Below are 11,839 nucleotides of genomic sequence, written 5' to 3'. Positions count from 1 at the left end.
TACCTTGATGCTTTCTTTTCTGTTCTTTTCTTTTTGACTGATGCCATCTACCATTTTCCTCTCACAGTGGGACATAAACAGAATATACTTACACCACTCAGTCATTTCTAATACACCTTAAATCTTATATCCCCCCCACCCTTGAACTTGTGCTTTTTCATACAGTAGCTGTAGTTCATATATATACAACTCTCTGCTTCAACTAGTGGATGTGTTACCAAAGGATTGTGGGCAATCAGGTTTTTGACTACCTTCTTCCTGAATTATATTTTCTGATGTTATTCTTATTTTTGATTAGACTTCAATAATGTCTTCTTACTCTACTCTAATTGATCACCTTTGTTGTTAATTTTCTTAGCCATGTCCCCAGCCACTCTGGTAAGTAATTAGGAATTAGTAAATGCTCACTGAATCACATTCTTTATAATGGTAAAGACAATGGTCATGAGAATAGGATTTGGAGGCAGATAAGACCTGTATTTGAATCTTGGCTTTTCCCAGACTACTTGGGTCACTTCATGCAAATTAACGAAATCATTCCATAAGATTAGGATAATAATCTTTTGAGGGCTATTGAAGTATAATATGAGATAATGTACAAACACCTAGTACAGTGCCTGACACATATTAATAAGCTTTAGGTATCATTAATGACGTGGGGTAGGTACCGTGCTAAGCTCTTGAGGACAAATAGAAAAACATGGTCCTTCCACTCAGTCACATGAGGTGACAGACATGTAGATGATCAGTTATAAAACAGTGTGATACCCGCCGGAATAGAAGGCTCCAGGTGCTACCGGGGCACGGGGATTCATACAGCAGAATCATATTTAATTTTCACAAGTCAAACCATGCATGGTCTGCTTCCTCTTTCTTAAATATGCTGGACAACTATATTTTCATATGTACTCTTTGTGTTATCACATATATTATAAATTTATACCCTTGTATTATGAAATGGGTTTTATTCACAAAACCATGTATACTAAATTCATGGGAGATTTGGGGGATTTTGAAGTGTGATTTTAATTATTTGTGATTCTAGTCTTACGAATCTAACCCTTCCCTCCTGCCAGATGCTATTCACCTGTAACTAGGTTTACTCTGAGGAGCTGAGAAAGTTCTGCTGGATTGGTTCATTAATCTAGAACATTCACTGAGCCGACAGGGACTGAGCTAGCGCCATGGCCACACACTGTGCTGGGAGGGAGGGCGTAAAGCAGCTCAACCCAAGAGCCCAGGCCTTGTCCTCAAGGGGCTTCTATGTAAATGGAGGAGGCAGACGGGCAAGCCATGCTCAATATATCACTAGAGGTTTGAAGCAAGGGCGGAAGAGGTGATTGATTCCGCTGGGGCAGAGAGAGCAGCCACAGACAGGCGGGGAGGCAGAACCTTGCTGTGTGAGTGAGTAATCACGGCCAGTTAGAGTCAGAAGATGTTTTTCTTCTTCAGAGAGAAGAGTTGCAGGTAACAGCCTACAGGCAGAGGCATGAAGTGATTAAGGCAGACAGATACATTACCACATTTCATTTCGAGGGACTGCAAAAGACGAATCTTTTCTCAGGGGCAGGGTTTTATCCCAGATGACATCAGCGGGCTGCCAGAGGTCTTCTGCGCAGTGGGCAAGACTCATCCTTCCAAATGGAAAGGACATTAACAGGAAATTAACGAGAGAGAAGTGGTATGAAACATGCTTTGGGAACATTCTTTTTGTGCTTATTTAAAATATAAATGTATTCAATAACTGAACAACATGCATAAATTTATTAGAAGTAAGGGGGAAAAAAACCTTGTCATCTTACCTTCCTAGAGATAACTACTGTTGGTATTCTAACGACCAATCTTCCAGATTTTATAATGTGCAAAAAGGAATGAATAGGAAATCAAACAATATCTATTATTATTTTTATTTATTTATCTATTTATTTATTTATTTTTGGCTGCCTTGGGTCTTCGTTGCTGCGCATGGGCTTTCTCTAGTTGCGGCGAGCGGGGGCTACTTTTCAATGTGGTGCATGGGTTTCTCATTGCGGTGGCTTCTCTTGTTGCGGAGCATGGGCTCTAGGCGCGTGGGCTTCAGTAGTTGTGGCACGCAGGCTCAGTAGTTGTGGCTCGTGAGCTCTAGAGCACAGGCTCAGTAGTTGTGGCACATGGGCTTAGTTGCTCTGCGGCAGGTGGGATCTTCCCAGACCACGGCTCCAGCCCATGTCCCCTGCATTGGCAGGCGGATTCTTAACCACTGTGCCACCAGGGAAGCCCAATATCTATTATTTTGTACACTCTTCTCACTCAACATTATAGCATGAATATCTTCCTATATCAAAAATATATGCAGCTCTGGGCTTCCCTGGTGGCGCAGTGGTTGAGAGTCCACCTGCCGATTCAGGGGACACGGGTTCGTGCCCCGGTCCGGGAAGATCCCACATGCCGCAGAGCAGCTGGGCCCCTGAGCTATGGCCGCTGAGCCTGCACGTCCGGAGCCTGTGCTCCGCAATGGGAGAGGCCACAACAGTGAGAGGCCCGCATACCACAAAAAAATTTAAAATATATATATATATATATATATATGCAGCTTATTTCAAAAATATTTTAATATATATGTTTACCAGGCAAAATAATTGTTATAACTTTAAGAATGAAAAAGTAGCAGTAAAAGACAAATGCTACAAACTGGTAAGTATAACTTACTGATATGCTTGGAGTATCTACTAGACCCTGTAAGCTATTTAAAAAGCAAAACAAACAAACAACTACAATGAAACACACCCAAAATAGAAGAGAGGACTAAAAGATAGAGACAGACCCTTATTATGTTATTACTGCTCGACAAAAGCAATGAGAATTTTTATACAAGACAGTCACTTGCTGGGCATTGACTGACATGCATGTCTCTGTGTGAGAGAAAATTAAGATGGACTTTCCTGGGAGCGGCCTAACCACCGTGACCTCAAGAGAATCATGACCTTATTGTGGCCGGAATCTCCTCATTTCCAAAAAAAGGAGGGCCATGAGAGATCTTCTCTAGCATGTATTGTGGCTCTTTCCACCTTTTCAAAAGACCTTGTCTTTGGGGAGAATGGCTTATTTTAGGAGCCTTGAATATCAGTTAGAACAAACTGTGCTCCAGAAGGGGCCGTAATAGACACTGGGTTTCAAGTTCTGATTCGAGAGCCTCCTATTCTAATTCAATTCAAAGATGATTATTTACAGGCTCTTCTCTAAGAAGTCAAGGGACTTCCCCGGTGGTCCAGTGGTTAAGACTCTGTGCTTCCACTGCAGGGGGTGAGTGTTCAATCCCTGTCAAGGAACTAAGATCCTGCCTGCTGCGTGGCCTGGCCAAAATATTAAAAAAAAAAAAAGAAGTCAATAATGTGGTGTGACAGGCTGGGCTGAATGTTAGGAAGCCAAATTAAAGGCACACGAGACAGGGCTGGGGGAGGACAGGGCAGAGGTGGGCTGGGGTGTAGGCAGGGGCTCAGCTGCCCTTGCTACTCAGCTCTGCACTGGCAGCTATTGCCCAGTGTCCTCTGCCGGCTCGAGGTCCTCTGTGATTCATTGCCTGTGTCTCCGGGGAGATGAGATGGCTCAAAGACAGTCCATGTGGGACCTCTCTTGTTCCTGCTGCCATCTGCTCAATGGGCTAAGAAACATGGATTTTGTAAGGGAGACGGTCTGGCAAAAATGCCCCATAGGGATTGAAGCGGCCAGAGGCGGCAGAGACGAATGCCAGGGAGGAGTCAAAGCATGAACCATCACTACCACCACCACAATAATTAGAACTTATTGGATCTTTTCTCTGTATCGAGGACTGTGATCCACACTTTACATTTGTTTACTATGACCCTATTAGTGGATACTGTTATTATTTGTACTTGATAGATTAGGCAGTGGAGATTTGGAAAGGTTATATAACTTGACCAAGGTCACGCAGTGCAAGGCAGAGTTGGAGTCTGAATTCATGCAGTTTGACTCCAGAATCCATACTATTAGGCAATGCTGCACACCCGTCTGGACGTGAAGAAGAGAGGGGGGACAGAAATCGGGGTGGTGGTGGGATTTGGGGCGGGGTGGGCAGGAACAGATTTAAATAAAAAACTGGCAGAAATGGGGAAGTCTAGAAGGGAATCAGTTTTGATATATATATATTCTGTGCATTTATATATGGCCTGTTTCTTTCTCAAATGTGTTTGAAGTAGTCAGGTTCAATATCTTAATTTCTTAACTTTTTTCTTATGGCCAAAGACTGAACGTCATTAATGTTTATAACCTATAGCCCATTCACAAATTGCATCCCCGTACATCTGGCTTTTTCAAAAAATATGTGACAATTTTTAAGGCTAATTGTTTGAAGATCTGTTTCATTACTTGGTTATAGGAACACTGAAGAACGGTTGTAACTCCTGACTATATTTCAATTTCACAAATCTTGCATTTATGCTGAAACTGCTGAGATGGGAGTCTTAGTTGAGCAAATGAGTAGCAATGAGAAAAGAAAGAAACAGAATAAACAGAATAAATAAAAGAAATAAATAGAAAATATATCATCTGCTTGGACATTGGTTGGTTTTAGCATTAAAATATATGAACCAAAAATATGGCTCTGTCTTAAGAGTTGAGGGAACTACATTTGTATTATCTTCATAAGTAGTTATACTACGAGCCTATATGTGAACTTTATTTTCATAGTCTTGCATATAAAGACTGTCCTTTGCTTTGCATCTCCAGCTGTTAAATTTAATAACAAATTTCAAAATCGTCAAAGAAGAGCATTGGGAACGTTTTGTACGTTTGTGTTCTTTGCCCCTAGAACATTCTCGTGAGCTAGAGAAAGTAGAATCCTAATTTTATTTATTTATTTTAAAATTAATTTTTGTTGGAGTATAGTTGCTTTACAATGCTGTGTTAGTTTCTACTGTACGGCACAGTGAATCAGCTATACATATACATATATCCCCTCTTTTTTGGATTTCCTTCCCATTTAGGTCACCAAAGAGCAGTGAGTAGAGCTCCCTGAGCTATCCAGTAGGTTCTCATTAGTTATCTATTTTATATAAAGTAATGTATATAGGTCAATCCCAATCTCCCAATTCATCCCACCTCCCCTTTTCCCCCTTTGGTGTCCAGACATTTGTTCTCTACATCTGTGTCTCTATTTCTGTTTTGAAAATAAGATCCTCTATACCATTTTTCTAGATTCCACATATACGCATTAATATACGATATTTGTTTGTCTCTTTCTGACTTCACTCTGTATGACAGTCTCTAGGTCCATTCATGTATCTACAAATGACTCAATTTTGTTCCTTTTTGTGGCTGAGTAATATTCCACTGTATATATGTACCACATCTGCTTTATCCATTCTTCTGTCGATGGGCATGTAGGTTGCTTCCATGACCTGGCTATTGTAAATAGTGCTGCAATGAACATTGGGGTGCATGTGTCTTTTTGAATTACGGTTTTCTCTGGATATATGCCCAGTAGTGGGATTGCAGGGGCATAGGGTAGTTCTATTTGTAGTTTTTTAAGGAACCTCCATACTGTTCTCCGTAGTGGCTGTACCAATTCACATTCCCGCTAACGGTGCAAGAGGGTTCCCTCTTCTCTACACCCTCTCCAGCATTTATTGTTTGTAGATTTTTTTTTTTAATGATGACAGAATCCTAATTTTAAAGCTGAGCAAAGCAGAGAAGAAGAAGGTGATTCTCAGCCAGCCTTGTAGAACCATCACTGAACTGGGCCCGATGGCCCCTGAGCCAGTGCTCTCTCTGCGAGACTCATTCTTCTCCAGTTTCTAATTCTGATCCACTTTGAGGGCTCCTGTGAAAGAGAAATATTTGAATGGTCAGAGCACACCACTCAAGACAATCTCTGGCAACACTGCGAAAATTTTATAGGAAGAGCAGATCACGGGGGACCATCCACCCATGAGGTCAGGAGGCCAGCTCTTGCCTCAGTGTGGTCACTGAGTAGCTGAGTGACCCCAGGCAGTGAGTATTTCGTGACTACAGGAATAACTAGCTTTCAAGTAGTGAAACACGCACTCTGTGATTATGAGACAGAGTAAATGCCTTTTTTTTCAAGAGGGAGAATCTCTCGCCTTGATGGTGAATTTCCCCCCTATTGTCACAGAATCTCTTCGGCTTGCTTGCAGCTTCTCTCAAGGTCTGTGTGCATGTTCTTCTTTGGGCTAATCAGCTACTCAGTTCAGCCGGGTCACCTGTCCGGGAACCAATTTTTCAGTTTGGAAACTAAGTAGATTATCCAGGTCTGTGGCCACAACTCTCACTTTCTCTTTCTGTCTTTGCTTCTCTGATGCCATCTCTTCCTGAGAGAAGAGGAAAAAACCAATGCTGGTCAATTTGGCTATCCCTAGGAGTTATGATTTTTGTTTTTGTTTCTTGCATGAGAGGAGATTAATTCAGACAGATAAGGTGAGGTGGATGGGGAGTCTTATTTGTTCAGCCTCCTTCTGTTCCTAATTACCAGGAATTACAGCAAGGTTGGCGGGATTTTCCAAAGGACTTATGATATTTTTAAGGAAAGTAAGGAGAAAATAAATTTGGTAAAAATTTTCTCAGTTCTTGAGGATTCATTTTGCTTTATGTTTGGTCATTTTGTTTTTAGTTCAGGGTTTTAGGGGAAAAGTAAACCCAAACCACAATTTTATTACACTGTAGCAAATTACAGGGCACACCTGTATATTTTGCGGCTCCCTTCTATGGAAAGAGAATTGCTATCGGTCTTCAAACGATGAGGATTCTGATTAAAGTTATGGAGTGCATGATTAAAAACTAACATCTGAGATGAATAACAGGGAGTGAAGGCATTTTGTCATAATTTAATTTTTATTCGTTTCTAGAAAAAAATTGCTCAACATAACATAAGCTGGGCCCACTCAAATGGGGGGCATGCATATGTTACCCGTTCTGCCAGGCTCACAACCAATTGGAGTGTTAGCTATTTATAAATTCAAGGTTGACTGAAACCTTCTCGCCACCACACAAGGCTCCCTCCTTAATAAAAGAAGATCCACTGGTAGGTGTTGGGAGCAAATGTTTAACAAGCGTTTTCCGGCCCCGAAATATGGAGGAAGAGAGGAAACGTATGGCAGTAGCTCCTGAGGCCATAGACTGCGGGGTAAAAAGACTGCGAAAGATGGATGGGGAAAGAATCAGCGTGTCCATATGGGGACCTTCACTGACTGGGAAACCGGAGTGGGGGCGGAGGGGGTGGGTGTAGTAGAGAAACTGGATGAGAAAAGAATGATGAAGAGAAAAGCAGGTGGTTGCTTTTGACGCTAGATGGATTTGCTTCCAATGGGACCTAGAGGTGCTTGTTTGGGAAGGGAAGTCCGAGCCACTTGGCAAGCTGTTTCTGGTGTGTTGCTCTATTGCTGGGAAGAAGGAAGACAAAGAGAAAAACTCCGTTTCCTTTGCACGGAAGTACTTAAATTTGGGAACTTGTATAGTTACTGAGAGGCGGGAGATGGAAAGAATATTTAACAGGGCACATTGGGTTACAAGTGCCAGAAAAACCAACCCAAAATGGCTGAAGAAAAGAAATGTGTAGGCTCCCCCCTAGAAAAGTCAGGGACAGCCCGGCTACAGGAATAAGTGTATCCAGGGCCTCAATAATAAATATGGATCTTTCCATCTCTCCATTCTGTTCTCCTTCATGATTACTTCATTCTTGAACTCCACATGTTGGCACAATAGTCGCCTCTACCTCCAGGCCAGTATCAATCTAGATTGTTGTCTGTGGGTAAATAGCTTACTTTCCTCCAACAGCTGAACAATGAAAAAATCCTGGGCCTAAATTTTCCTTGAACTGAATTGGGTCACATGCTCACCCCTGAGCCAATCGCAGGCAGCCAAGGGGAATGGAATGTGCTGATTGGCTAAGGCCTGGGTCACATGGCTGCCCTAGAGTTAGGGGTGGAGTCAGATCCAGTGAAACATTAGACCTGAGAGCAGACCCGGGAGTGGTTGCTAGGTGCCAGAGAAAGGAACCTCCAGTGTGTGGAGTGCAGGTAGGAGGGGCTTTGTTCCCATTTTCCCATGCGAACCACCCTTCCTATGAGAAAGTCATTGTTGCCACCATCTTGTAAATGAGTAAACTGTAACTTAGAAAGATTAAGTAACACTTGTGATACTAGTAAGTGGAGGAGCTGGGGTTTGAACCTGTGCCCACTGACTCTGCTAGTATTCTTTATGTATCACCAACATCAAAACCCAGGCCCTACTGATCATCTAACCAAATCCTCCTCCTTTTTTTTTTTTTGTTTTTTTACAAGTATAGGTCTGTCGAGGATGACACTGAGGCATCTGTCTGTAGGAAGGGTGGGGAATATCACCTTGCTGGCATCAGAACCCCTTACATTTAGCTCTATAAAAATACAAAATCCTGAGCTGCCATCTGGGGTCTACAGACTGTCAGAGTCACGGGGTAAAGGGGAGGACTCCGTTTCCCCCTCTCTTCCCTTAGAGCAGATCATCATCACCTCACACCTACTTCTACCTGGCACCCTGGCCTCTCTTCTCTCAGTGGTAGTTTCATCTCCACACTGTTAGATCAACCTCACTTTTCCCACTCAGGTACCTCAGTGACTCATGGTGTATCCTGCTCCACCAAACCTCAAGTCCTCCCTGCCTAGAACAGCCATCCTCCACTTGCTCTTCCTGTCCAGAGCCTTCAGGGTCCAGCTGTCCAGTGAAGTCTCCCTTGACTACTCCCCAACTCTGGGTCTCCTCTGCCGCTAAACAATGTTCTATTTCAGTTCTTATGTATGATGACACACACGTGTATATATATGTACATGTATACACATGTGTGTGTGTTCACATGTATTCAAATACTGTTGTCCCTATGAGAACATGAGCTCCTTGAGGATAGAGTCCATGTCTCAAATTTAAAATTTTTAAATTAATTTTATTTATTTATCTATTTCGGGGGTATCCTTATGCTTGTTGTAGGCTTATATATCCTTATAAGTTGTAGGCTTATAATAGACTTTTTTCAGTAAAAAATTGTTTCAAAAATTTATTTAAAAATATGCATATAATACATCAAATAAAGAAGAGCTTATAATAGAAAGCAACAGTTTCTCGATTCACTTCTTAGCACAAATTTCAGCCTTCAGTTCCATTAGTAGTTGTCTCCATAACTGCAGTGTAGATAATCTGCCTGCACAGCTCTTTCTTGCTTTGTTATCTTAGACTATTCAATATTATTGACTATTCAATATTAGTGAATTTATTATTATACTAGATAGTCAATATTATTGACTCTTCTCTGTGAAAATTGAGAATTTACCTCATTTTTACTAATTCCTTCCTCCAAGTGTTTGATATTTTTTTTTTTTTTTTTAATTTTATGGCTGTGCCACGAGGCATGCGGGATCTTAGTTCCCTGTGGTTGGAAGCGCAGAGTCTTAACCACTAGACTACCAGGGAAGTCCAAGTGTTTGATATTTATATTATTATTTTCATTCTTTTGGTTATCTTTATAATTTTGGACATTATACTTAATCCTCTGTATCTTGTCTCATTATTTTAAAATTTTAAATTAGTATATTAACTGATTATTTAACAGGAAAGAATTTGAGTTGATGACAAATTGGCTGGCTATTACCAATCCCCTTTCCTAATGTTATGAGTGTGTGAGAGAAGGTAATATTTATGCACGTAGAACCCATATATAAAGCCTCACTCCTTCATGGTCCCTTCTGGTATTGTGTTGCATTCAAAGAAATATTGATCCTGCATCCAAAGTAATAGGAAAGCAATTAAAATATTTACTACAGATTCTTGTGAAACTCTTAAAAATGGAATATTTAAGGGTTTACCCTTTTTCTGTGGAAGAAACAAATGGATGGGCAAACCGCTGGGACTTGGTGAGACAAGGTTGTGTCTGTGAGGGGTGAGGCTCAAAGACAGGTAGGGAGTTGGGAGGGAAGGAAGCAGGTAGAGGCAATGAATTTCGAAAGCAAAATTTTTCTTAGGACTCGGATATTTGAGGCCCAATGTCTTATGATACAAATTCAAAACACGTGATACAAAATTAAAGTACACAAAAATACATCCTGCAAAGTATATTTTCCTCTTAGTCTGTACTCCAGGCACTAAGTTATCAGTTTCTTGTGTATCTTGATGGAGATGTGCATACACAGATATATAACTGTATCTTCATTTTCCTCCACATATGTAGCGTTCCGTAAACATATACTTGTACCTTGCTTTTTTTTCCTTTTAACAATGTAACTGGGATCATTCCATAAAACTTCATAGAGAGCTACTCCCCTTTTTTCCCTTTTAACGTTCTACGGATGTACCAGTTTATATAAATTATTATGGAACGTTTTCAAAGATACGTTATTTAAAGACATTCTTTGAATGTATTATTTAAAGGTCTCACAGATGACTTAAGTGTTCCAGTCTCTTTGCTGTGTTAAAGTTGCAGTGAATATCCTCTTAGGTACCTAATTTTACACATGTGCGGGTGTATTAGTAGTTTCAATTTCTATAAGTGGAATTATTAAGTCAAAGGGTATGTGAATATAAAATTTTGTAGGTATTATGTATTTATAAAGAGATATTTGCTAAATTTTCATAACAGAAGTTGTGTCAATTTACTCCTACTCTTTTTAAATATCTTTACAACATTTTTTACCATGGTAAAAAATAACCTTAACTACCTTAACCATTTCTAAGTGTACAGATCAGTAGTGTTAAGTATATTCACATTGTTGTGCAACCAAACTCCAGAACCTCTTCATCTTGCAAAATGGAAACTCTGTGCCCATTAGGAGTTTGGGATTAACATACACACACTACTGTATATAAAATAGATAATCAACAAGGACCTACTGTATAGCACAGGGAACTCTACTCAATATTCTCAAATAACCTGAATGGGAAAAGAACCTGAAAAACAATAGATATGTGTATCTATATATGTATAAGTGAATCACTTTGCTCTACACCTGAAACTAACACAACATTGTAAATCAACTATACTCTAATGTGAAATAAAATATTTTTAAATAAAGGAAAAAAAAACCCTGAAACTCTGTGCCCGTTAATCGGAAACTCTCCATTCCTCCCCACCACCTCTTAAGAGCTGCTGTTCTACCTTCTGTTTCTATGAATTTGACTATTCTAGATACCTCATCTATGTGGAATTATGCAGTATTTGCCTTTTTTGGGACTGGCTTATTTCACTTAGGGTAATGTCCTCAGGCTTCACCCACATTGTAACATGGGTCAGAATTTACTTCCTTTTTAAGGCTGAATAATATTCCACTTTGTGTATAGAGCATATTTTGTTTACCCAATTATCTACCAATGCACACGAGAGTTGCCTCCACCTCTTGGCTATTGTGAACAATGCTGCTATAAATATGGGTGTACAAGTATCTCTTTGAGAACCTACTTTCTCTTCTTTTAGATATATACCCAGAAGTGCGATTGCTGGACCATATGGAAATTCTATTCTTAAGTTTTTGAGGAACCACCATACTGTTTCTATTGTGGCTATACCATTTTACATTCTCACCAGCAGTGTACACTCCTACCATTATGAGTGAGCGTGCCTGCTCTCTGACACTCACATACTCCTTTTACTGCAAACTGTGATAATATCCTTTGTCCACTTTTCTCTTGAACTGTTAGACTTCTTCGTAAAGATGTTTTGTATTAACTAAGGGTCTTTTTTGTAACATGAAATCCAAATATTGTTTCCCAGTTTGTTATTGTCTTGATTTTTGATTATGGAGATCTTGTTTTCCCTTAGATATGTTCCATTTTGTTGTAGTCAAATTTATCTACCTACACTCTATGA

This window comes from Lipotes vexillifer, unplaced genomic scaffold (genome assembly GCF_000442215.2).
Source record: "Lipotes vexillifer unplaced genomic scaffold, Lipotes_vexillifer_v1.1 scaffold1399, whole genome shotgun sequence".
NCBI lineage: Eukaryota > Metazoa > Chordata > Mammalia > Artiodactyla > Lipotidae > Lipotes > Lipotes vexillifer.
This window is presented reverse-complemented; position numbering follows the sequence as displayed.